Below are 23,751 nucleotides of genomic sequence, written 5' to 3' on the forward strand. Positions count from 1 at the left end.
TGACCCCCGCTCATTCGGAAAGCACCCGATTGCTCACACATCTGGAAGGGAAACAACTTCTTCCTTGCTGTTCTGGTCTTGTTTTATTGTTATTTTGAGAGAAGTGGAAAGAAAAAAAAAAAGGGGGGGGGGGGGGGGGGGGGGCGGAGAGCTGGCATTAGGGACATTGCAAACAGCACCAGCAGCCTCTGGTGGGCACGGCAAGTCCTACAGCTGCGAGCACCCAAACCGCGCACCCTGGACTGCGGGCACCCGTGCAAGTTGCCTCCTTGCTCGCTCAAACAGGGAAACACTTTGGGTAAGGAAATGCAGCACCGTCAAGCCCTCAGCTCTCCCTCCTTCAAGGTATAACAGCCCACCAACACGCGTAGGCGGCGGTGGGATGCTAGCAGCCCCCGCTCACCTCTGGGGTCCTGCCTGGATAAACCCTTTAAGGCCAAGCTCAGCACCTGACTGCACTCTGCTCGGTGCACAGACCTGATGGAATCAGCCAGGAATCGCATGCAAAAGCCATTGCACTAGAAGGGCTTCTCCTGACAAAATTAACTTGTGACTAAGTGATTAAATCAGCTTTCTCTACCTATGGCACTGTCTAGGCTGAGCCCCGACTCCAAGTCACACTCTGCACAGATAAGCCAGACCTTATCTCGCAGCAATCCTGTTTTCTCCTCCAGCGTCTCCCACTCAGACATGCCACAGCCACGATTGTATCTCACAGCACACAACAAGGACCTCTCAGACCAGGTGCCACGTTGGAAACATCCAGCCTCTGCTCCCACACAGAAGGTGCCGGGAAGGAATTCTGCTGCTGGCTCTCACCTTCCCTTCGTAGCCAAGGAAACTGCTCCAGGCTCACCTGGGATTTACTTTAAACTGTCCTTAACCTGCCTCCGCTTAACACACACAGTATAGATATAGGAGTCAGCCCACAAGTACGTTAAGGACTAAGTAAAAAAGAAAGGGGAAAACATTTTGCCCAGGACCATCCAAACCTAAGAACTGTGCCAAAGCCAGCAGCAGAATCCTCTTGGCTCACAGCAAGCACGAAGTTGTGAAATCCCACTCCCTCTCCAGCAAAAAACTGTCTGCCCCCCAACCCCCGCAACCCCATCTTTTCAGCTTCCTAACACAGCTTTTTAAGTAAGGTGGACCCTCCCGAGAGAATAGAAACCTTTACCATGGAGCCAGCAATAATTGAAGTTTTTATGGAAAGGAGGTGATGGGACACCCATCCCAAAGCCACTCTCCTGGCACATGCTGCAGAGTGGGCTGCAGCCAGCACAGCATCAGGCCCCATCGTGATCCCCCATCAGCCTCTTCTCACACAAGGTACCAGCCGTTTGGTGGGTTCTAGCAAAAAATCTCAGATCTGTGTCCGTCCGTCCGTCGTCCCCCCCCCCCCCCCCAGGGTCTCCCCTCCAGTAACCAGCTGGCTGCAGAGCTGTACAGAGCAAGCAAACAGGGCACACCACCCTTCTTGCTCCAGAAGCATCACAGCCCCTCATACTCCTCAGAAAAAAAAAAAACGGTCCCCCCAAGCAGGAAAAACAGCAGACCTTTTTTCTCAAGGGCATTTTTCCAATTGCCATATCTCCCCCTCCTCCAAAAGGTGGAGGATACCAGGCTACAGGCCAGATTGCAAACCAGGTTGTTCCACATCCCCCTTCCCCTCGCTCTGGAGAACAGCCAGCAAAAGGGGTTGTATCTCTCTTTCTGCTGTATTTTTCCCTCTGGGCTGTTAATTCCTAACCAGAGAACAACACCCACATGCTAGGGTGGCTCTGTGCCTGGGAACCACTCTGTCCCACCACAAGGAACAACAACAAAGCACACGGTCCTGCCCACCAGTGTTTTAACCCAGCTGGGTAACCACCAGAGCAGCAGCACGGACGGCCCGGGCACACGCACACCAACCTCTGCTGCAGCTCCTCGGCCTCTTGCTTTTCCACCTGCAGCCAAATCCTCTGTGCTCCCCAGGAACCTTTTTATGGGCTTCATCCCACCCACTTGCACCACCTGCTGCCCAGGTGCCAGGAACTCTGTAATTGCCCTCTGCTTCCGATTAACCTTTTTGGTTCTGCATGGGATGCCCTCATGGCACGTGGGCATCCCCCATCTCCCAAAAAGCAGCTTTTACACACCCGAGCCTCCTGCCCTTGCTTGAGAGATCCATTGCTGCTGTGCCTGCTGGAAAAAAAAAAAAAAAAAAAAAAAAAGCAGCATATTCTTACAGGATCTTGGGCCTGGCAAGTGGTGTCTGAGCACGGTTAGGTTGGACAGATGTGCAAATCCAGGAGGTGCGTGTCGGGACTGAGCTGAGCAGGAGCCTGCAGAGCTGCTAACGGGGTGCCCCGTGCTCTGCAGCAGAGGCAGCTCTGCTGGCTGCCAGAGTGAAGATGGGGAAAGTGGCAAGTGTCCTGCCCTCCCCAACCAGGCTTGGCTTAAATCAAATTGAAACTGGTTTAAACTACTCTAGAGAAAAAGCAGAGAAGAATAGGTGCTTCGGGTTTTGCTCTGATTTAGTGAAACCGGTTTATATCTGTGTTTATGCAGACCTCGGTTCAATAAATCCCTGGATTGCTGCTTTCATTTACTGTTTGCATTTAAAAGTGATTTAAGTTGATTTAGGGGATTTGAACTTGCAACAGTGTAGCCAAATCGGTATTGCACACCAAGGCAAAATAAATAAACAACTCGTGGAGTCTTGCTCTTAGACCCCACTGAAACTGATCCCATGTGCACCGACTCCTGCTCCTCCCCAAAGGGAACACGGGAGGCTGTCCCACCGAGCTGCACTGCATCCCCCAAAGTGTCCCCGTGGGCCCCTTTAACCCAGTTTAAACATCCTGTATTTGAGTTGGGATAAAACCTCATGATGAAAGCTCTCCTTTCAGCCCAGCAGTGGCTGTTTTCTGTCTAGTTGCAGCGGATACACGGTAAATATTTCACCCTGAATGGAGAGCTGGGGTTAAGCGATGCCCAAATAGTGTTGTGAGCTCCCCAGCAGCCTCGGGACCAGCGAGGGCACAAGGTCGAGCAGTGGGTGCAGGCAAGGGTAAACACCGGGGGCTTTCTGGCATGCACCAAATGAACAGATGACCAGTTCCCCTGCAACAGTGGCTGCTGTTGCCTCATCTCTGCTCAGGTCTGAGGACTCCTGAACCCTGACCATGCTGGAGCCGAGACAAGGGCTGAGTCATGATTTAAAAAAAAAACAACAAACACTTCCTTAAAAATACTTCCTGGCATCTTTTCATGGCCTCCTGCCCTGCACAAACACCGTGATTCCCTCCAGCGTGCGGCAAAATAATCCCACATCCTCCAATCCTGACCCAAAACTCAGCCTGAGCCACACTGCAGCATCATTTCTGGGAAGGGTCCCCGCGGCAGCCATGTGCAGCACAGCTTCTCTCCCCAGTGGTAGTGCAGCTCCCACATCCCAGCCCAGCTGTGTCCTCACAGAGCAGACCCCCCCCCCAGGCTGCCGGATCCCCCAGTTCTCCTCATCCTCCCACCGAGGGACCGACATCTCCGCAGGGGACCGGTCCACCGAGCCCCGACTGGCCTCTCCCGCTGCTCTAATTGCGTATCTGTGAGGTGGAAAGCTGCTGTAACCACAGCCCTGGCACACTATAAAAGCACATAAAGAAACGTATGCGATCATTATGCAAAGGACTTGCTCCTTTACGGGGTTTGGATTACAGTCTATAATATACAAAGCTAAACTGCGAAGCACATTTGGTTTTTACGGGCACCATAAACACAAGCGGCAGCGCTCCTGGGGAAGAGCAGCCGGGCCAGGCGGCAGCGCGAGGGGCATCGTTTTCCCGTTGGGATGCGGAGCAAACAACACCAGGTGAACCCAAAAATGGGGATGTTGCCCAAGACCCTTTGCCTCTGCTGTTGCAGACCTCACGCCGCAGTGTGGGGTGAAGGGGGCCCCGGGCAGCAGCACCCCCTTCCTGCAAGCCAGCTCAGCCCCAATCCCCAGGGGACAGTGAGAGCAGCATCCCCCACTGCAGTCCCATGCGCAGAGCAAAGAGCAGGAGGAGAAGAGGAGATGTTTCCCTGTCTGTTTTGGTGGGGGGATACTCCCCGATACGTGGTTCACAGGCGCCCAGGAGGCTGGGGAACCCCTGAGCTACAGAGGAGGGTGATGGTGGTGTCAGCCCAGCCCTCACGCTCATCGGCTTGGCTGCAAATATAATCTTTTATTGTGGTAATTACCAATGCTTCCACCCTCGTGAAAATCAAATTAGTCTGTGCAGAGATAAGGCCAAGGCCCAGCCTCACACCAGGGGGGAGGAAGAGTATGGTGGGGAAAGAGCCATAGGGCAGCTTTTTATCACAGGGATGCAGAGGAGAAAGGGATGGGAAATACAAGGAGACCAGTTGGGAATTAAGGTGATTTTTTGTAGCAGAGCAGGGCATTGCTGGTCAGGAAAATGGAGAGGACCGGACCAGTGGAAGGTCATAATCAGTTTTTTCCTTGCCTTTGCTCAAGCTCAAACTCAAACACCCATTTTCTGCAAGAAAAATGCCATCACCACCAGCCCAGTCTGAACTTCAGGCTGCATTTCTCCTTCCCTGAGCCAGGGCACAGCTGGGGTCCAGGATGCAGACCAGGGTGGGTTTGGGGTCCAGGACACAGGCTGGGGCTGCATTGGCAGAGTAGGGAAAAGCTTCTGTCAGCATCCTGCTTCTTTCTAGCATTTCTAAGCCACAAAACCACCTAGCTCTTCGTTGCCTGACCTGGCACACAGTCACCCCCCGGAGCTCCCCGTGCTGGCCCAGCCAGCCCCCACCTCGCATCAGTTGCGGAGCTCTGCACACCTCCAGAATTGGCTGCACTTCAGGCCTGGAAGGATTTCATAAATATTTAAGCAAAATGCTTTCAGCATGATATGTGCACTGTGTGCGCTACTTACACCGAGCACCGAAACTGAAATACATAGAGATAATCGCGTGGGTACCGCATCCACAGATGCCCTCTGCAGCCGGTCTGGCCCCGGCTGGGTTAATGATGGCTGCTTTGTCCTGGCCCCCGATGGGGAATTTTTAATTTAAACAGCCCCTTGGAAAAGCAGGCACATATGCCTGCTCATGGAGAAATCAGCTGGCTACTGACATGAGCTGCTCAATGATTCCCCGTGGGAGACTCATCTCCAGCGAAAGGGATTTGAAAACACAACACGAGTGTTTCACATGCGGCTGCTCGACAGCTCCGACCCCGCCACCGGCTGCTCCTTCCCTCCTCCTCCCCGATGTGCTCCCCTCGCACAGCTGAGGACCAGGCTGTCTCAGCCACCCCCCTCCCCGCACAGCAGGATCCCAAGCATCTGAAGGGAGAGGAGAAGCATCAGTCCCCGCTGTCCCAGCGCCAAGCGCAGCCCGTGCGATGCCATCACCCATGGGTGCAGGTCCCCGCAGTGGTACCGCGTGCTCCCTGGCTCCGGTGGTCCCGGGAGCAGCCCCTCACACTGTCCCTTTGCTCCCCTCTCCTGGGAAGTCCCGGATGAGGCCAGGCTTTGCCCTGACCACCTCCACCTTCAGGGACATGCAGCAAGGGACCCCAGCCCTCGGTGGCTGCATGGGATCCAGCTTCCTTCAAAGCCCCCAGCACGGCGGCTTTTCCCGACAGCTCTGACAACAGAAGCATCTTGGCCTGATCAGAGGGAAACTTTACTCTGGAAGGGAGTGGAAGAGCCCCAGAAGCTTTGCTCTGAAGGGTGATGTAACCACATTTCCCTCTTCAAAGATCCAGGATGAATTATTTAGACCTGTAGAGGAGCAGCTCTGCTGAATTATTTAGGAGGATTTGGATTTGTACGCCAATGAAGCAGAAGCAAACTGAGCTGAGCTGCACATTGAATAGTCCCAAGAGAAAGCCAGGACCTTTTTCCTCCTCTTTTTCCCCTGGTAAGTGCCAGAAAAGCAGCTTGTACAATATTCAGGGTGAGTCCTAGGAGCCAGGCAGGCAGAGTCAGACAAACTGCTTTTTCCAGCAGAATATTTTTGCTGCCCAACTGGTTACTGGCGTGTGGAGGGCTGGGAGATAAGCATTGCATAACCCAGTGAGTAATGCTGAGGAGGAGGAGGGGAGGAGCAGGAGGAAAAGGCTGCAAGAGGGAAAACCTCTGCTCCTCTCTGCCCAGTGGGAAACCCTGCCTGAGCTCCGGGGTCGGGATGGCTCAGGGGTTTGGGATATTTCAGTTTTGCAGCTGATTTCTGTTTGTGACCCCACATGTAACTAATGCCTGGCTCCAGCTCCTGCCTGTGGCTTGGGATCACCCGCTCGCTCTCTCCACCTTCACCCACTGAGATACCATCCATCAGCTCCTTCCGCAAATCATAAGCAGGGTTTGGAGTGCATGATGCTCTAAAAGATAATATATCTGAGGGTCTGTGTACATTTGCCTTTTGTTTCGAATGCCCTGAGGAGCCAAATTTTCTAGCTTCTCTTTCTGGCCCTGAGGACTAGAAACTGTTTACTATCAGAGCTCACATAATGAAATGACACCAGAATGATGCTTTAGAAGAATTCCTGGTTGCATGAGATCTGGACTGGATGAGCAGGACTTTGTGGTGTGACCAGGATGTCCAGCTACAGATACCCAGATTAGCATCGCAGATCAATACCCAGAACCAGGCAGCACCTTATCGCTGTTTTGCAACTCCAGCAGGCAGAGGAAGCTGCTTTGTTTAACTGCGAAAGCAAACTTTGCTCTGAGGCTCGAGGGACGTAGTCTGGGCTTGTCTCTGGTTTAGCATCAAGCAGAGGAAGAGGCTGAAGAGCTACCAAGGAGCTGAGATATGCTCTTACCGTTAATTTTGATGGGAAAGAAGCAGATGAATCCCAGAAGTGGAAGAGGAAATTTCAGTCTGCCTTTATAAGCTTGGATGTGATATGCTTTTCTCATGACCTTTTGGGGTTTTTTTTTGCCGCTGCACTGGCTGGGATTGGAAGCAGCACTGCTGGCTGCATGTCAGGGCTCCAGGAAAGGAGCTGAGAGCAAAGTCCGGTCTAAGTAGACTTGAACTCTCCTAGTAGAAGTCTGCTGCTAGGCTGGGAAAGCCATGTGGAGTTTGCTTTTCATTACAGCTTTGACTGGTTTTATTTTACCTAAAATTACAGAGTGCGAGGACACAGCACAGAGGAGAGCTGACAAGTCTTGCGTCCGTGCCACGTCGCTTAGCTCGGTCCTCAGACCCCATCAGGAAGGGTACGGTGGGAGGGAATGAGCCTGATGGATCCTCCCCTCAACCAAAACAAGGAATATCCCCAGCCCTGGCTGGAAATCGCTTTGTGCAGCACAATGAGGACAATATCACGGGCACGTCAGGGATATCAGCTGGTGGCTTGGCCACAGCCGGGCTGAGCTGATTAAAATGCATCGCCCCCCGCACACAGCCTTGCCAAGCTTGCAGCAAAGCCCGCATGAGACATAAGTAGCCACCACCAGCACCAGCCGAGATCCTCCTTGGCCGCATGCATAAGCTCCGATCTCACTCCCTTGCAGCTCGCTGCAGCAGGATTTACCCGCTGGCAGGACGGCTGAGCCGGCGCCTTTTCTTTTCTGCACGGCAGCCCGTGTGAGCACGCACATGTCCCTGCAGCCTCACCACAATTATGGCATGCAGGCTCACAGGCTAATTGTCATTTGTCATCCAGCTGCCCAACTGAAGTGATCAAACGCCGAACACTCAGTCTTCTCTGCTGCATTTCATCTCCAAATCCCTGGGCAGGGCCAAGCACAGCACCTCCCCGCAGCGGAGCGTGTGTGCGTCCAGGGCGCGCGAGCTGCTGCGGGGATGCATTTGCACATCACAATTTGCCGAGGAGCTGGTTTTTGAGTGGGGTGAGGACTGATGCTCCCAAGGGCTCAGCATGCCCAAGGTCGTCCCCCAGCCCTGAAGCCCTGAGTGCCCGCTGTCACCTATAGAAAGGCCTGGGCTTTGGGCAACCCCCCAGCAGCACACTCACACACAAGCTGAACCACTGCCGGCTTTACCCGCTGCTGTTTTCTCCCCGGCCGTGTGGTTTTGGGAAGCAGAGCAGGGCACGTGCAGGCACATCACCTCTTCCCCCTGCATCAGGGTGGCCATGACGTGATGGGGATGCCCCTTCCCCACACCGCCAGCTCTTCCTGGCTTGGCTCTATGTCCAGTGCTTGTATTGCTATTTAAAATTCATGTGCAAAAATAAAGGCACTATTTATTATCCTGGCATCCTCATCCTGTTCCTCCAGGTACCATCTGAGCCCTCCAACCCTCTGGAGCATTTTGAGGGTTCATTTCCCTTTCCCAGGCTTGCCTCACTCTTCCAATATTGCTTCATAGCTCTGTAGGGGAAAAAGTCATTAAACACACCTACTTCTTTCTTTTATCACTGATCTTATTATCTTGTAATTCCCTTGCAGAGCAGTAAATTAGTATGAACTAAGTTATATCCAATTTCAATGGATTTGTAAATAATCTGTTCATAAAAAAATAAAAGAGGGAAAAATCCTGTCTTTGTCATTTCTGCTTATCCTTTATCCTAAAATATAAGGGAGAAGGGACTCTTACTCAATCTATCCATGCAAATCCACTTAGGGTTCTATCCAGGATGACTACACTAAGTGATTAAGAAAGACGAGTATCAAGTGGAAGGGATCAGCAACTGACTCATTCAGTGACTACCTGCGCCGGTCCTGGCACTGCCAGCAGCAGCCGGAGGTGCCGGACTCGAGTGAGGCGGGTGAGCGTTTCATCCACTCTCTGCCCAAATTTCCCCCAAGGAAACAAGTCGCTGGTATTTCATCACCTGTTTGCATTGCGGGTGCAAAAATGGGATTGGTTTAGATATTTTTTTTTCCCCTGGATTTTGTTGGAGGGATCGATCATCTCTCCATTAATGAAGGCAGGAGACGGGGGCATGTTTGCAGGGAGGTCATTCACCACGGCTCAGCTCCCCGCATCGGGGAAATCCAAGCCCCCCGAGCACCCCATGGGCAGGCAGGGGCTGGGTGGTCACCCCCCGCCTCACCCATGGCTCACACCTCCGTGAGGACCCTGTGCTGTTACTCTCTGGGGCTCCCTTGCCCTGGGGAAGCTTCCAGGTGACTCGGGGAGGTGAGGCAACACCACGTAGTCAGACTCGTTTGCGGGGGCGAGGACACGGCAGACAGGGCGAGTGCTGACATGAACGGGATGGATGAGCCGGGGAGGACGAGTTTCAGCCCAGGAGGAGCCGCCCCAGCACCCGGCCAAGGGGGCAGCAAGAGGGGCTTGGGGACCCCACAGCCAGGCAGGGACAGCCAAGGGACACAGCAGGGCTGTGGCCCCCCCTGCCACCCTGTCCCCCCACGATGGTTGAACTCCTGAGCTCCTGGCTGCAAAATCTGCCTGAGTCAGGATGATTCCTGAAAAGCTGCAGATACAACCGCTGGCCCATCTGGTACAAATAACTTCTTGGCTTTGCTGCCTTGTTTTGTTATGACTTACTATAGAAACACGAAGCTCCGCTCGACTGAAAATGAATCACGATTTTTTTTTTCGTGCCTTTCTCCCTTGAGTGAAATCCTGCTAAACCATTCCTCTGTGCTCACGTGAATACATTTTCCTTTTCTCCTTCTTCCCCTTCTTCTCCTTCTTCTCCTTCTTCCTCTCTTCAATTTTTAGGTCCTAAAATAGCAAATTCCAGCTGACTGCTTTCAAGGCAACAAGGCACCCACAGGATTGTGGGAGCGTTGCTCAAATCAGCAGAGAAACGAACTAAGCTGCCAGGAAACAATATTAAAAAAAGCAGGGGGGTGGATCTCGTCTGCCAAGCGCCAGCTCCATAAATCAAAGCCCTGTGGTTTGTGCAGAGCTAAAACCTTGCTTCTCCCGTGCTCCACCCTGGCGTAACTATTTTCGCTCGATGTCAAATGCCCCGATAGTGGGAGCAGAGGGCTGGGGTTCGGATGCACGCCGGTGAAAGGCAGGGCAGCAGCAGCACCCTCACTGCTCCGGTTCATGGGGCGCCAGCCCGGCTCCCGCAGTGGCAGCAAAGCAAACCCCGGCACCGAGCCCCAGCCGCTGTGCTCCGATTGTGCCAAGGGCTGGCAACCACGGCGTGACCATCCATGGGACACAAGCCCAATCCCAGCTGGTGGGTGCACCGACCAGTTTGAGACTGATTTAGGACCTACGGTCCTCTCACTCCTGGGGGTCCTGCTGGGCCCACCTGCCTCTCCCTGTGCTGCTGCTGGGGCTCTGTGCATGTGCACAGGGATGTGCACATTAATGCTGTACCCACGGTGGTTTCCTATGCTGGCTTTGGGAAAGGAATGGCCGTGGGTCTCCCACCAGCCAGACACATGCTGTGATGTGCCAGCTCACGCTGGGGCTCCGTCTCCCCTGACCCCACTCCATCTCAGCACTGAGAGGGGCAGGAGCTGACACGGGGCTCGGGGGAGCCACCGGCTGCTCCCCGGCATGGTACAGGTGTGTGCCGGAGTGGGGGGAGCCTCCATCGCTGCATACCTGACTGGGATGCAGCCACGCGGCACCGTTCGCACGGGGCAAGTCCAGATGTGCTGCCAGCTACCCAGCGAATTCCTGAGCGCTGCGTCAGCTGTCGATGGCAAACAGGCCTGCTCAGCACACACAGGCAGGAAACCTGCCTCTGTGTAGGAAGAGATTAACGACTAGGTGAGGAAGAAGGAGGCAAACAGACTTCCCCAGGGGCAGACATACAGGGAGGGAAGGGATGTGGGAACATAACTGCACCTCCAACCCAGCTCCAGCCTGCCGGGGAACAGCGGGATGCACTGAACGCTGCTCGAGAGTCACAGGGCGTGTGGGTACCTACAGAGCTTCCTCCTGATATTGGGAAAAAGTCACATCTACACAAGCAGGATGGCCCCTACCTGTGGGCAAGTAGAGCCTGCTTGGGCTACAGAAACCGGTACCAGGGCCTCAGCCTGTATTGCTTCAGGAAGGTGATTTAGCAGAGATGCTCAGGGTTTTTTCCCTTACAGCATCCCTCCCCACTGCTCAGCACTAAAGGCAAGGCCAGGAGTGGTCAAGAGGCTGGTCCACCCCTTGTCCACACCTTGGCACAGCAATTCCCAGCCTCACAGGTGGTCCTCAGCCCGCGCTGACATCAGCCTGCTGCTTTTGGGATGGTTTTGGTACCTGAAGGTAGGGCTGCACACCGGGCAAACTCCTGCCAGGCTTGACAGCGCTGGAGCCAGGGCAGGAGCAGCACCCTGCAGCTCAGCTGCCCCTTGCCTGCCTTTATCTGCCTCCCTGCCCATAAAGGCATGCTGACAGGCACTGGCAGCGGAGCAGCCAAGGGGGTGGCTTGTTTATGGAGCCAAAGCTACTTCGCTGAGCATCAGCCTGACACTCCTCTGCCGACAGCCGGCAGTGCAGCTGGCTCTGCGCCCGCTGGAGCAGGTCCCGTGCCTCAGTTTCCCCGTCTGCACCTGGGACGGCTCTGGCTGCGGCCCCAGCCGTACGGTCCCCCGTGGTCAGAGGCCTTGGGGAACATGTCCCTGTTTGTGCCGTGAGGACTAGTTGTGGCATGAGCCAGACACACCCCGGCCCAGCCCGCTGCTCGGCCCGGACGGACGGGGGATATTGGAGACTCTGCTTCACGTCCCTGCTCCAAATCAAGCAAAACAGGAACTTCAGCCCAGAGCTTTCCCGGCCGGGCGAGCTCCCCCGCCGCTGGCTGCTTTCCCCGGGCTCTCAGCTCCCTTCCCGAAGAGTTTTCCAAGGTACCAGGCTTTATCCCAGCGCCGGGCAGGACGGGAGGCACGGCTGGTCCAAGCCCAGCCGCCTTCCCCGCAGCACCGCGGAGCATCCCCCGCGCCCCCCCGCTCCCCACCGCAGGGGCTGCGCGGCGGGGGGTGCGGGGGGGCCGGGACACCCGGGGGGCCGGGACACAAAGGCCGGGGGCTGCGCCGGGGCGGGCCGATGCGCGGGGTCCAGGCTCCTCCTCCGCCGCCGCGCCGGGGATGCTGCTGCCGGGCGGGCACCGGGAGCCCCGCGGAGCGCCGCGCCGCCGTGCAGAGGAGGCAGCGGCCGCCCGAGGTGGGCTGGGGACAGGGGGAGGGCGGGGGGGGGGACACGCGGGGGAGGGCTGCAGCCCACCGGGGTGCCGCTGCCCCCGAGCTGCGTGCAGGGTGATGCGGGGGGGGGGGGGGGGGGGGGGGGGGTCGCGAGGGGGGGTGGGGGTGAGCTGAGCAGCGCGGCCGGGGGTCCCCCCCCTGGCGCGGGGGGGGGCTGCGAGCGCAGCGCATGGCTTGGGGGCTGCTCAGCGCAGCGCCGAGCCCCGTGCCACGGGGGGGCACAAAGGGCCGAAGCCGTAGCCCGGGAGCGCGGCTCTAACCGGGGGCATCCCCGGCCGCACACCCCCGGCCGGGCTCCGCTCCGTCTTTTCACTTCCCCCCGAAGTCTGGAAAACTTCTTTTCAAGCAACAAGAAAATTCTGCGTGTTCAGCACCTTGGTTCAGGCTGCTTCTGGTTACGCAGCCCCCAAACTCTCCGGGAAGAGAAAGAAAGGAGCAGGCAGATGCCTTTGGTCTGTTGTCAGCAGCATCCTGGGCAAACAGGGGCTGCCAGCCCGCCGCAGAAATTATTTGCGGGTCGTGCCCGTGTGCGTGCGGTAGGATGGGCAGCAAGCGGGTGGGCAGCGTGGGTGGAAGAGGTGGAAGAGCATTAGCAAGCGTGAAGGCTCTGTTTTGCGTGGGCATCGAGCACCTCTGTCTTCAAATACTAATTGTAGCAGGATGCGGGTATCGTTGCGTGCGAGCGTGCCGGCTGTCGCGATCGCTGGAAGTGTCGGAGCCTTTCCTTGGGTGTGCAGCTGCACGGCCAGGCAGGGCTGTCGATGCTGTGCTCGGTGCGTGTGCAGGCTGCAGGCTTTGTGCCTATTTTTGCACCCAGGTAAATGCGTGGGCAGGAGGTCACTGCTCACCGGAGGATGCGCAGCTCTCGGGGGTGTCCGCCCAGGTCCTGGAAAGCCAGGGATTAACCTCTGCCTTTAAAAGCAGCGCTGGAGGGTTGCCGTGGCAGGAGCCAGCTCCGGGCTGTCACTTCTCACCCCGCTGATGCTCTGCATTCGGTGCCAGGTGGGCACAGCCCAGCAGCTGCCGGCTCCGGTGGGGAACACGGCGGAGCTGAGTCCCAGGTGCGGTGCACGGCTGGGGGTTGTGCCTTGCCCTCACCGAAGGGGCTGGACGCCTGCCTGCGCTCCGCAGAGCTTTTCCTCACCGTTCAGGAGTAGCTGCCCGCAGGTGCAGGTTCCCAGCGGTGTGGCAGGAAGGACCCCCACACAGATGTTGGCCCAGGATCGTGGGGGAGCCCTGACAGCTCACATTCAGACCCACCCCCACCCCTGATTATTCCCCCACACAGCTGTGCCCACATCTCTCGATCCCACTGCAGCGGCGGTACCACTGCATCCCTGCTATGAACCCCTCTCTCCCCGGGGAGTTTGCATTTGGTTTCCTGCTGTCCCCTTCTCTAACGCCCCCTCAGCACCCTCATCAGCCCCTCCCGGCAGGGCCAAGCCCTGAGCACCTCCTCAGCCACTGCTGCCCCAGCAGAGCAGTGCTGAGGGGGTCTCTCTCCCTCTCCTGTGTTCACAAGTGAGCTGAGGCCTGGGATCTCCTTACATATGTGACTCGCATGCTCACGAGGGACCAGCACCTGGCCCATTTTTCCAAGCAGGCTTGCGTTTCCACAGTAGTTACCATGGCTGTCCAGATTCCTCCCGACAAGAGCTTGCTTTCCTCACTGAAGGCTGCAGCAAGTGGAATACGAGCAGGAAAAAAGTCCTCATGAGTCTTCGCTATCTGTCCTCCTGATAGCATTGCTCCAGACGCTGATTAACCTCCCTTTGAAATCATTGCCAGGACAGAGCCTGCCGGGCTGCTCCTCACCTGGCCCCAGCCTCCCACGCCAGCCTGCAGTCACGGCCGTGCACCGTCACACTCTGTCTCCCCGACCCCTCCGTGTCACACCACGCTAACCTGCCCAGCTCTCACCTATGCCTGCAGCCAGGCTTTTGGGAGGGTCTACAGAGCCCTCCTTTAGCCATTCTGTGGCATTACCCCTGCAATTAATCACCAGGGCCATTAATCAGTGGGACAAAGAATTGGAAGTGCAAAATCATCAGTGCAATCAGCAGTGGGGGCAATTAATGGCAGCTGCAAAAGCGCACTCAGGAACACAATCCCACGCTACGGGGGATGCTTTCAGCTCCCTGCCAGGCCTCCAGCTGCTCAAGGGGCTGCTGGCAGCTCCCTCGGCCTCGGAGCCCCCAGCTGTGCCGGTGCCCGTCCTGCTCCCCGGGTGACCCCCTCCTCTTGGCACCGCAGGCTGCGAAATTGGTCTTGAGCCGTTCCTTTCCACCCACCCCTTAGTCACTCTTCCCTGGCAGGCAGCATTGCGGAGCGGTGGGAGGCGAATGAATGTGAAACTCAGGCAGGAAAATGAAAATTCAAGAAAAGCCAGCTCCCCTGAGAGCGAGCCACCGAAGCAGGTATAGGGATTTCCAGGGCAGGCTTCCCGTGCCGAGGGGATGTGGGGCAGACCCTTACCCCTGGCCGGGGCAGGGGGGCTGTGGCACTGGAGAGGGGGGGAAGCCCAGCACTTGCAGATGCTCCACTGCAGAGTGGGGCCAGGCAGAGGCAGGGATGTTGTCCCAGCGAGCTGCTGCTGCTCTCCCATCGCGTGCCTCCTGCAGCCCTGGCTCTGATGATATCCTTAGCCTTAAATCACCATTTCCCCCCTCTTTGAAAGCCTCTATTTTGCTGCGGGCAGGTGCAGTCATGCTCAGCACGCACTCAGGTGAGGCATCTGCGGCACGCAGAGAGGTGGGCAGCCACAGAGCAGCCGCTCTCGGTGCAGCAGGGAGCAAAACCCAGTTGAGGGCTGGATCACCTATCTGCTGTCCTTGAGACCATTCAAAAACCCGCTCCCATCTCTGACAGCGAGAGCTCAGCTCCAGGCTGGCTCCCCGGGACACTCAGTCACCCACAGACATCCCGGCAGAGCTTGGAGCCTGTGGTGCAAGGTGCTGCGTGGACAGGTGTGAAAAAATAGTATCATTGCAGCCATCACAGGGAAGTGATGCTGTAACTGCTCCTCAAAGCAGCACAGACTGGCAGAGACAGGACCGTAAAGGAACACACAGGCTGCCCATGCCCCGCACCCTGACACATGGGACCTTAATCCTCCAGCATTCAGAAAAAGCTTAGCACTGATTGGAAACTTGGAGGCTTTTTTCCCTCCCCCCCATAGTCCCCCATACCACTGACTTGCACGTGTGTTAATAATTCTTTCTTTTGGGAGGTCTTAAAAATCTCCCCCTGCCTAGTTCATTTGATGTTGTGTGTTTAATGGCTGCCCTTGGGTTTGCTGTCATGTTTTTTTCCAGGAGACCTGTAGGCAGAAAGCTGCACGGAAAGCTCCTCTCTGGGAAGGGGCAGGATGCAGAGAGCAGGGACTGAGCACCCAGGTCGGGGCGAGCAGCACGAAGGCATGCGGCCGGGAGTGGGCAGGACCTAAGTGGACTGTTGCCATTAAGGATTAGTTAAAAATAGCAGGGAATGTACAAAGATTTGGCACGTGGGTCACAAAGTCTTTCCTACACAAATTGTTTGCTACTATTGGGGTTTTGTGCTTGCTCGTTGAATTAAGTAAAGCCCCCTGCCTTGAGCAGGAAGGCGCGACAATTTGTTCCTGGGAAGCCCTGGGTGTGTGCGTACTTGGCCCTTACCTGGTTCTGGAGAGCAAAATCTGGGGGAAGGGGGGCACAAGCAGTACTGGGATTACTCCAGAGCTGCAGGAGCAAATGTCATCCCTGCCTTGCTTTGCAACTGCATCCTCTCAACAGCAGCGTTCCTGCTCAGACCTTCCTCTTCCTCACACGCAGAAGTTTTCCTTCTGAGCTAAAAGATATCCATTTATCTCCTTAGCAGCATAAGGCCTCTGTGACCGCCAGTGCTTTCCAGCAGAGGGTAGCAATGCATGTGCATGTTCTTAAAATAAGAGGATTTTGAATGATTTGTTAAGGAGCCTCATCTCCTGAGCCTCTGACTTCCAGAGAACAGAGGGTCTCTCCCCCACGGGGCAGTGCTCAGGTCCGAGAGCCAGAAAGGCTGAAGCTGGGCGCTTGCCTCGCTCTTGCTGGAAAAGAAAAAGCCTCCGAAAAGTCCATCTTGACTCGCTGTCACACAACGACACGGAGCCATTTGCCATCAGTGGTATTTTCCCCGAGGAGTTTATCCAGGTTTCCTCAATGCAGAAGGGATAAATTTGGCTACTTGCCATATTGCCTAAGCAAAGACAGCTATGTCAGAGGTTCTAACTCAGAATGCAAGCTGGAAGGAACATTCAGATATTTAATTGCCTTTTAGCAAGACATCAGCCAGAACTGTCTCAACAGACATGCTCCTCTGAAAGGCAAGTGCCTGTGTTTATTTTTTTGAAACAATGAAATGACATCTCTGTAAGCCAGTTATGGATGATCTCCTTTAAAGGTTAATTGAATATTCCTTGCAACTTTGATGTACATTTCTCTTTTGAAAGAATTGCTCTATTTGGCAGCCAGGCATTAAAGGGGTGGTTTTCACAACGAGCCAAGTTTAAAAAAAAAGAGAAGAAAAAAAAAAAAAAAAAGAGGAGGAGGAACATAGGAAGTGAAAAGTGAATTTGCCTTTTCTTTTTTTTCTGTGGCTGCTGCCTTGAAGCCTGGTAGAGCAGAGCAGGATCAGGGACATGTAACACTCTGGAAAGCCAGAGAGGGAGTTGAAGGATGAGAAGACAGCGGCAGCACAGCAGATGCTTTTCGCAGCAAGGACTGCAACAGGCATTCTATCAACATGCAGAAGTTGCCTTTTCTCAGCTCCCACTTGGCTGAGCATCACGCAGCACACAGAAATACCCAGCATTTAGACAAACCACCACACAACTGGTATCACAAACAAGGAAGGACAGCATAAAAATAATGCGCAGCTTAGTTTTGGAGCTCAGGTGTTGTGAAGTCAAGCACAGACTTGACATGGAGAAGTTTAATTTGCTGGAAGATCTTTAGGTCCTACCTCAGAGAAACGCTTCCTCTGATGCTCACAGCCTTACTGCTAAGGGCAGAGACTGAGGCATTTCAGCTGCTGCCAGGGACAGTTATTTCTCCTCCTGCTTCTCAGGAAGCTTCCATCAGAGCTTCCCACTGCAGCAGGCAGTTTCCAGCCTGACCATAACGGTATGTCCCAGGAGAAGCAGCCCTGGCTCAGCTTTGGCTGCTCATGCCCTTGGCTACCTGGCCACCACCAGTGGGAAAAGAGCAAGGGAGAGCAAGCAGAGGGCCCCCACACCCTGATGGCACTCATGTTGCACATGAGCCCAACGAGGCTGAGAGAGAAGCAGCACAGATTTGCTTTATGATCCCCAGATATAGCAAGGGGGTGTCAAAAAGCAGGAGGAGGAGGTGAAGGACCAGAGAGGAAACCCAGCTGGGCCTCCTAAGCACTTACACGGCAGCCATGGTCAGCAGGAGCACAGGAGACAATGCTGGCTATGCTCCTGGCTGCTTTTCAACCACCTGGGAGAGGCGAGGAGACAATAAAAGGCAGGAGGACTGCAGACAGAGCCCTGTCTCCATGGCAGCCTGCAGCTCCACTTCTAAATTTTCCCTGTATGCGAAGAAGATGCTTTTCCCCTGTATATTCTTGGGGGGATTTTGCAGCAGAACAAGCCTTAGTCCAGGTATTTCCTGGTGATTGGTGAGGGATTGGCATGTTGAAGGAGCCCTTGGTACTACCATCCTGTCAGACCTTGGGGGAAATGGGCTCACTGTCTCTCATTACTCTCTAATCCATAATTAGGGGAACAGAGGAAGACACGTGCAAGGCCTGTGGAAGCGGAAAGCTGGGAGGAAAAGTATTTAGGGCTCATCTCAAGTTACATGAAGTTCTTGCTATTTTTAGCTGGACAGGCAAACACTTTCCATCAATTAGACCCCAGAGAAAGCGCGTGGGAGACGTGTAGGACACCAAACCTCACCGGTCAGGCTGCTGACAGGGGCTATGGCAGTTAGCACCAGGCACAGACCTCACCGAGTCGGTGCTGCGCAGGCAGGAGTTAAAGGACAGCATCTCTGCAACTTCCTAACCACGCTTGGAGGCACCTCCAAGGTGCACGGGGACCCTGAGCTGCCTAGCACAAGCCGGTCCCTTGCAAGCAGCTTTTTTGGGTGCCCCCCCCCAAGCTCACACCCTGGCAGATTGTGTTTTACAGGGTCGGAAATAGATGCGTGAGAAGGGGCCTCGCGGATCCCAAGTGAAAGCCATGCTCAGCTGTCACCCACCCCAGCACCAGCTGCCAGCTCCAGACGGTTCCCAAAATAACTAACCCACGGTGGGGATGCGAGGGCCCCTTCACCCTCCTCCCAGGGACAGAGCAGTTCTGCACCTGCCAGCCTCGTGGGGACGGGCCACCGTGCATGGTACCTGCTGCAAGGTCCTCCCTGGGAACAGGAGCCCCTCTCCCCAGCAGCAGCCCCCAGCTGCACAGACCCCTCCCCGAGGTCTGTCCCGTTTACAGAGGGGTCCCGTGAGCAGCCGGTGGGGACTGGGTGGGTGCTGGTGGCCTGGGTACCGTGGCACGGCAGGGTCTCGGCGCTGAGCCGGCTGTTTCCCGCAGAGCCATGGTGCCTGTTGCAGCAGGGATGTGAATTTGCCAGTCTGGAGGTCGCAGTTCCTGGTGCTGGCATCACCACTCCGGTGTGCCCGCCGCAGTCCCGGCCAGCCTGCAAACCTGTGAAAGACAAAAGCAAAGACCCGAGCATTTCTGAGTTTCCAATTAGCAGGGCTTTAATTGCAGTATTAGTTGCTCGTTAGTGGGAAACAGCCAGATGCTGTGTGGAATTAAGTAAGCTGAAAAGATCTTTCTCTCCACCCCAAGAATATTTAGCTATGTCTCATACGAGCGTTTCCTTCGTACCGGGAGCATGACTGATGTGACTTGTGTGGGTGCTGTGCCCACTGCTGAATCACCGATGAGCTCCGAAATCCGTACGGCGCGAGACCGCTGGCGGGAGTGGGGATGAGCTGTGAGGGGGGCTGGGGGTTTCGGGAGGGCACAGGTGGGCTTTCTTCACATGTGGGTGAGTGAAGGTTGGAAGCTGGAGGGTCCTGGAGTTGCATTTAACCTAAAACAGAGTGAGAAAGCGTTTGGGCTCTGGTCTGGGTGGGGCTGGGGGTCCCGTCACGGGTAGGATGAGGGTTACTTGCAGAAAGGTGGGGTATCAGAGGCACGAAGAAGAGCCACAGACCAAGCCCAGGGCGTAATAAGATGGAGGATCAGGCTGCCAGAGCAGTGCCGGGATATTCCCACAATGCCCTGCTGTTGCTGTGCGTGCATCCAGCAAGGGTAGGGCATCATGAGAGACCAGATTCTCTTGGGACAGCCCCTCCCCAGGTCAGACAGGGCACAGGGACAGTAGGAGGGGGGCCAGGACTGTCTCAAGCCCAGCTCCTGGTAACGCTTTTCAGATTTCCTTGCGTATGAAGCTATTTAGTAAAAACTGCAGCTGTGCGGGGGAGAACCGGAGCGTTTCAACACCAGGAATCTCGTCACCCTGCGCACAGAAACGCAGGCTGGCTCTGCAAACAGCCCAGGACGGCATGAGCGATGCTCGTGGGCTGCCCAGGGAGCATCACCTCCCCGGCACAGCCTTCTTATAATGACACCATCCCATCGCCGGCCAGGCTGGCAGGTGGGAGCAGGTTAGGTAGGTGATGTTTTGTCCCCCATCACTGCATCATTCGGTGACCTCCTGAGCCCCAGCCCAGCCCCCTCCCGACAGGTCACTTTGCTCAGCTCCTGAATTCCCTGTGGGCTGTTACTTCCCCCACGCTGCCAGGGCAAACACCAGCTTTTCCTGGGAATAAAGGGCTGCTGGCTAACGCGAAGATAAACAAGGTTTGGCTCACTTCTAAGTCCCTCTCAGGCCAGGGAGACAGGGAGAATAATATATCACTTTTTCTAGCCCACATATTTGCTGGTGCTATTAGTTTGTGCACAAGCTAACTGTCCAGTAAGCATTTGCTGGAGAGAAAGCACGAGACTGTGCAGAAACGCAGACGTTGAAAGTCATGGGACTTTGCTGACTTATACCAATTTTCTGTGGGTTGAGCAATCGTCCCCAGGCAGGGACAGAAGCCTCTCCCTGCTCAGCCAGGGCTCCCACACAGGGGAACAGTGCCGTCTCCCCACGGAGGGACCAGACAGTATGGAAGTAGGCACAGCACAGCAGGTGTCGAGCTGGTATCCTCTAAAGCATGTTCTGCCAATATGATTCATTGTTAATTTGAGAAATTCCTCTTATTCTAGTGCTGGCTTTCCCAAACATAACTCAAGCCACTTGCCTCAATGCTGCCTGCATCATCACATGGATGATTTTGCCCTGGTCTCCCATTAAAGCCACTTGTTGACTCACCCCCGGTCAGGATTGGTGCCTTAATTGCTTGATGGATGGAAGAGAGGTTTACACAGCTCCTTCAAGCTCTTTCCAAAGCTGACGCTGAATTCAGCTTTGATTTCTGGCTTTTCCAGCAGGGCTGGCAGGAGAAAGGGTGGCATAAGTGACCTTGACCTGTGCTGCCCTCCCGCAGGAGCCGGGTGCAGAGTGCTCGGCACTGCCCATGGGCTTCGAAACAAATGCAGATTGCCTTTTGTGGCTTTTCCCCCCCGTTGAGCAACTGCACCTTCACCACCAGGGCCTGCAGCAGGATCACTGGTCGCAACGTAAGAGCCCAGCTGCCAGGGGACACTGGCAGAGAGACGGCACCAGTCTACTACTGCTGTGCTGGCACGAAGCCCACCCAGCTCCCTGCCAAAGCCACCGCCGGCTCCTCTAACAAGCACCAGCCAGTGGGTGTGAATTCTCTTAGTGTTCATTGAAATAACATTAAGTGTGATGGACTCCTGGGCTATTAGAGTGGATGTAACATGTAATTGAGGCTGGTTATTCTTCATCTGGAGTGTCCCCCTTCACTAATGGCAAATCAGGGCAGAACACATGGTGCGCGCTTTGTGAGTCCCGGACTCAATTCACTCCCTGCCTCCGATCAAAATGATCCCAATGAATGTCAATGAATGAGCGGGGGACAATGAATTAGAGTGAATGAAAGCCTTGTAATGGGGCCCTTCGCCGGCACCGAGCCACAATTGAACACCACAAGGATGGCGTCTGCCTGGGCGGTGTTTGAATTCATCCCCATTAGCGCGATTAGGGTGAAGATTACAGGGTGGGGGCAAGGTCGGCTCCACCGATGGGGCTCTCCAAGCCCTATTGCTGCCATTTCTTTGGAGACCAAAATGAGCAGGTTGTGGAGAGCCTGGCTCCAGCTGGGCACGGGGAGAGGGGGCTGAGCTGGGAAGCCTGAGCAGGGACAGGCAGATGCTCGCGCAGCCCCACGCGGGTCCATCTCATCAGCCTGGGCTTCCTCGGTGTTCAGGGTCCTGAAGCCAGAACCTGGTTGTGGTTGCAGATCCCAAATCCAGCTCAATGAGATCGCTGTGTTCCAAGTTTTGGATTAAGCCGTTCTCTTCATTAAAACTTAAGTCCCTGTAGCACATGCATGGCTTTTTACCATGGAAATGCCCACATTTTTCCCCTGGGGGCCACATTCCGGGTGTCTCAAAGACCCAAATCACTGAGTAAAAGAGGGGCACATCAGCTGGCATCGATCGAGGGAAAGTGGAAGGAGGCTGCTCCTGGATCCAGGCTCTTGGCAGCTGCTGCTGCTTCTGTATTATCTGTGCATCTCCCAACAAACACCCAAATGTGTGGGTGCATCTGCACAGAAATGATGAATAATAATCCAAGAGGGAAAAAAGAGTAGGCGAGAGAGTGCAGGGGAGAAGAAAGCTTTCACATTCCGAGGGGAGAGGAACAGGATCAGCAGGGAGGGAATAGCACTGCGAAGCCTGGAAGGAAACGAAGGCTCTTACGAAGGTGACCTGTCTGAGGAAGGCAGAGAGAAAGCTACTGCCTGTGAAAACTCTGCAGGGGAGAGGAAAAGGCTTCAAAGAAACTGCTGTAAGGAGATAAGATTAAATTCCTGCAGACCATTCAGAAAGGAGGCGATGGGGAGAGTCCTTCTCCCATGTGCGGCTGCGGGGTAGGCACGACTGCAGTGAATGCGAGATGCCATTCATTTTTTTCCCCTCTATTTCTGCAAAAATAGGAGTGGGTGCATCTGCGCACTCAGCCCCTGATCCTGGGGGTTTAGACCACGCTCTCCGGGTGTTTACTGGGTGTCTGTCCCACAGGTGCCCACCGCCAGACCCCCGCACCTCCTGGCTCACCACTCCGCCTCAGCGGGTTTTGTTGGCAGCCCTGTGAAGGGTCGTGGAGCCCAGGCACTGCCCCTGGGCACAGCATCACCCCGGGGGTCCCACCAACACAAGCCTCGTGCTGTCGCCCCGGCCCCCTCCCCACCACGGCGCCGACAAAAGAGCTTTGAAGGGCTCATTTGCTGGAGGCAGCAGAGCGAGAGGGAAAGGCTTGTGTCTTTTCTGGCTTTCTGTCCTCGTTAATTGGTGAGTGACAGGGCAAACCACGTTCCAAAGTAATCACATTTAGCACGAGAGCCAGGCGAGGCCAGGAGCTGAGCGGGTGGGGGGCTGCAGGGTTTGGCTTCAGGGGCAGAGCTGGGCTGGTAGGTGGCATCTGACAGGTGGCATCTGGTAGGATGGGCATCCGGCAGGTGGCATCTGGTAGGGTGGCATCACCATCGCGCGCTGGCAGCCACACACGGACCCACAGCAGACAGCGTGCACCCCACAGGCACGCACAGGTCCGGCCCCAATACACCTTCATGCCCCTGCAGGCTGCCCCACTGCAGCATGAGCTCCCCACTCGTGCCTACAGCCAGGGTGCCACGCACCCCCGCTCACCCAGGCATGCCCCCCACTGCCAACAGCCGCCCCCCGCAGCCCTACAGGCTGGGGCATCCACCGTTGCTGGGGCATTTTCAGACCCAGCACCCTCACGTTTGTTTTTTTTTTCTTCCCAACCCCCTTTTACACTTTGCAATATGCCTAACCTAACTGAATTGTGGCCGTTGCCAAGCATGCAAACCCCCTTAAAATATACATATATACATGCGTCTAAATATATACGCATGTACATAGTGACTAGTTTTTGTTTGGCTCAGCAAACTGATCTGGCTCCCTGTAATCACACGGTCACTAGATTTGATGCAGGGAAAGATGCATGTGCCACAGAGGCTGAACAAGGGAGGGGGACAAGTCTGGTCCCCCCTTTTGGAGGTGCTGGGGCAGAAGCCTGCGCCCTCCGCTCGCCCGGTGTGCTCCCAGCTGTGCTGTCTCCAGAGCCTTTCTCTTTCTGCTCACATCGTGCGTGAATGCCAACTCCTCCACGGCTTTCAAAGTGTTCACTTCTAAATGGAAAGAGGGAAGAAGAAGAAAAAGACGTGCCCAGCCCTCTCAGGCATGTGTAGGAGGGCTGGGATTGATTGAAACACCTCCTGCCAAGAGGCTGGAAAGTCCCAGGTCTCCCTCCCCACGTTTCTCTTGTCTTCTGCAGGCACCCAAAAAACTAAGGGCGCATCTATCCAAGAGGATGGGTGATCTGGCCACAGGGACAGTGAGCCTAGCATCCCTGGAGCACCAGCAACATGACCCTGCAACACTCTGTGCTTTAAGGAATCAAACATCCCTGACACCTCTGCCATAGGT

At 55.5% G+C, this 23,751-nt stretch overlaps 1 protein-coding gene across 3 annotated transcripts in view; it reads left to right on the plus strand.

Annotated features, from left to right (window-relative positions):
* The first annotated feature begins 1,399 nt into the window (after positions 1-1,399).
* The window catches only part of LZTS1 (leucine zipper tumor suppressor 1), a 30,246-nt gene continuing 7,894 nt past the window's right edge, over positions 1,400-23,751 (plus strand). Inside the window, exon 1 of one of the 3 annotated variants that reach the window (XM_080370181.1) lies at positions 1,400-11,750. The gene's annotated coding sequence lies outside the window, so the exon portion shown is untranslated. The other 2 variants (XM_080370182.1, XM_080370180.1) reach the window with 2 other exon arrangements.

This window comes from Falco punctatus (assembly GCF_963210335.1).
Source record: "Falco punctatus genome assembly, chromosome: 20".
Lineage (NCBI taxonomy): Eukaryota > Metazoa > Chordata > Aves > Falconiformes > Falconidae > Falco > Falco punctatus.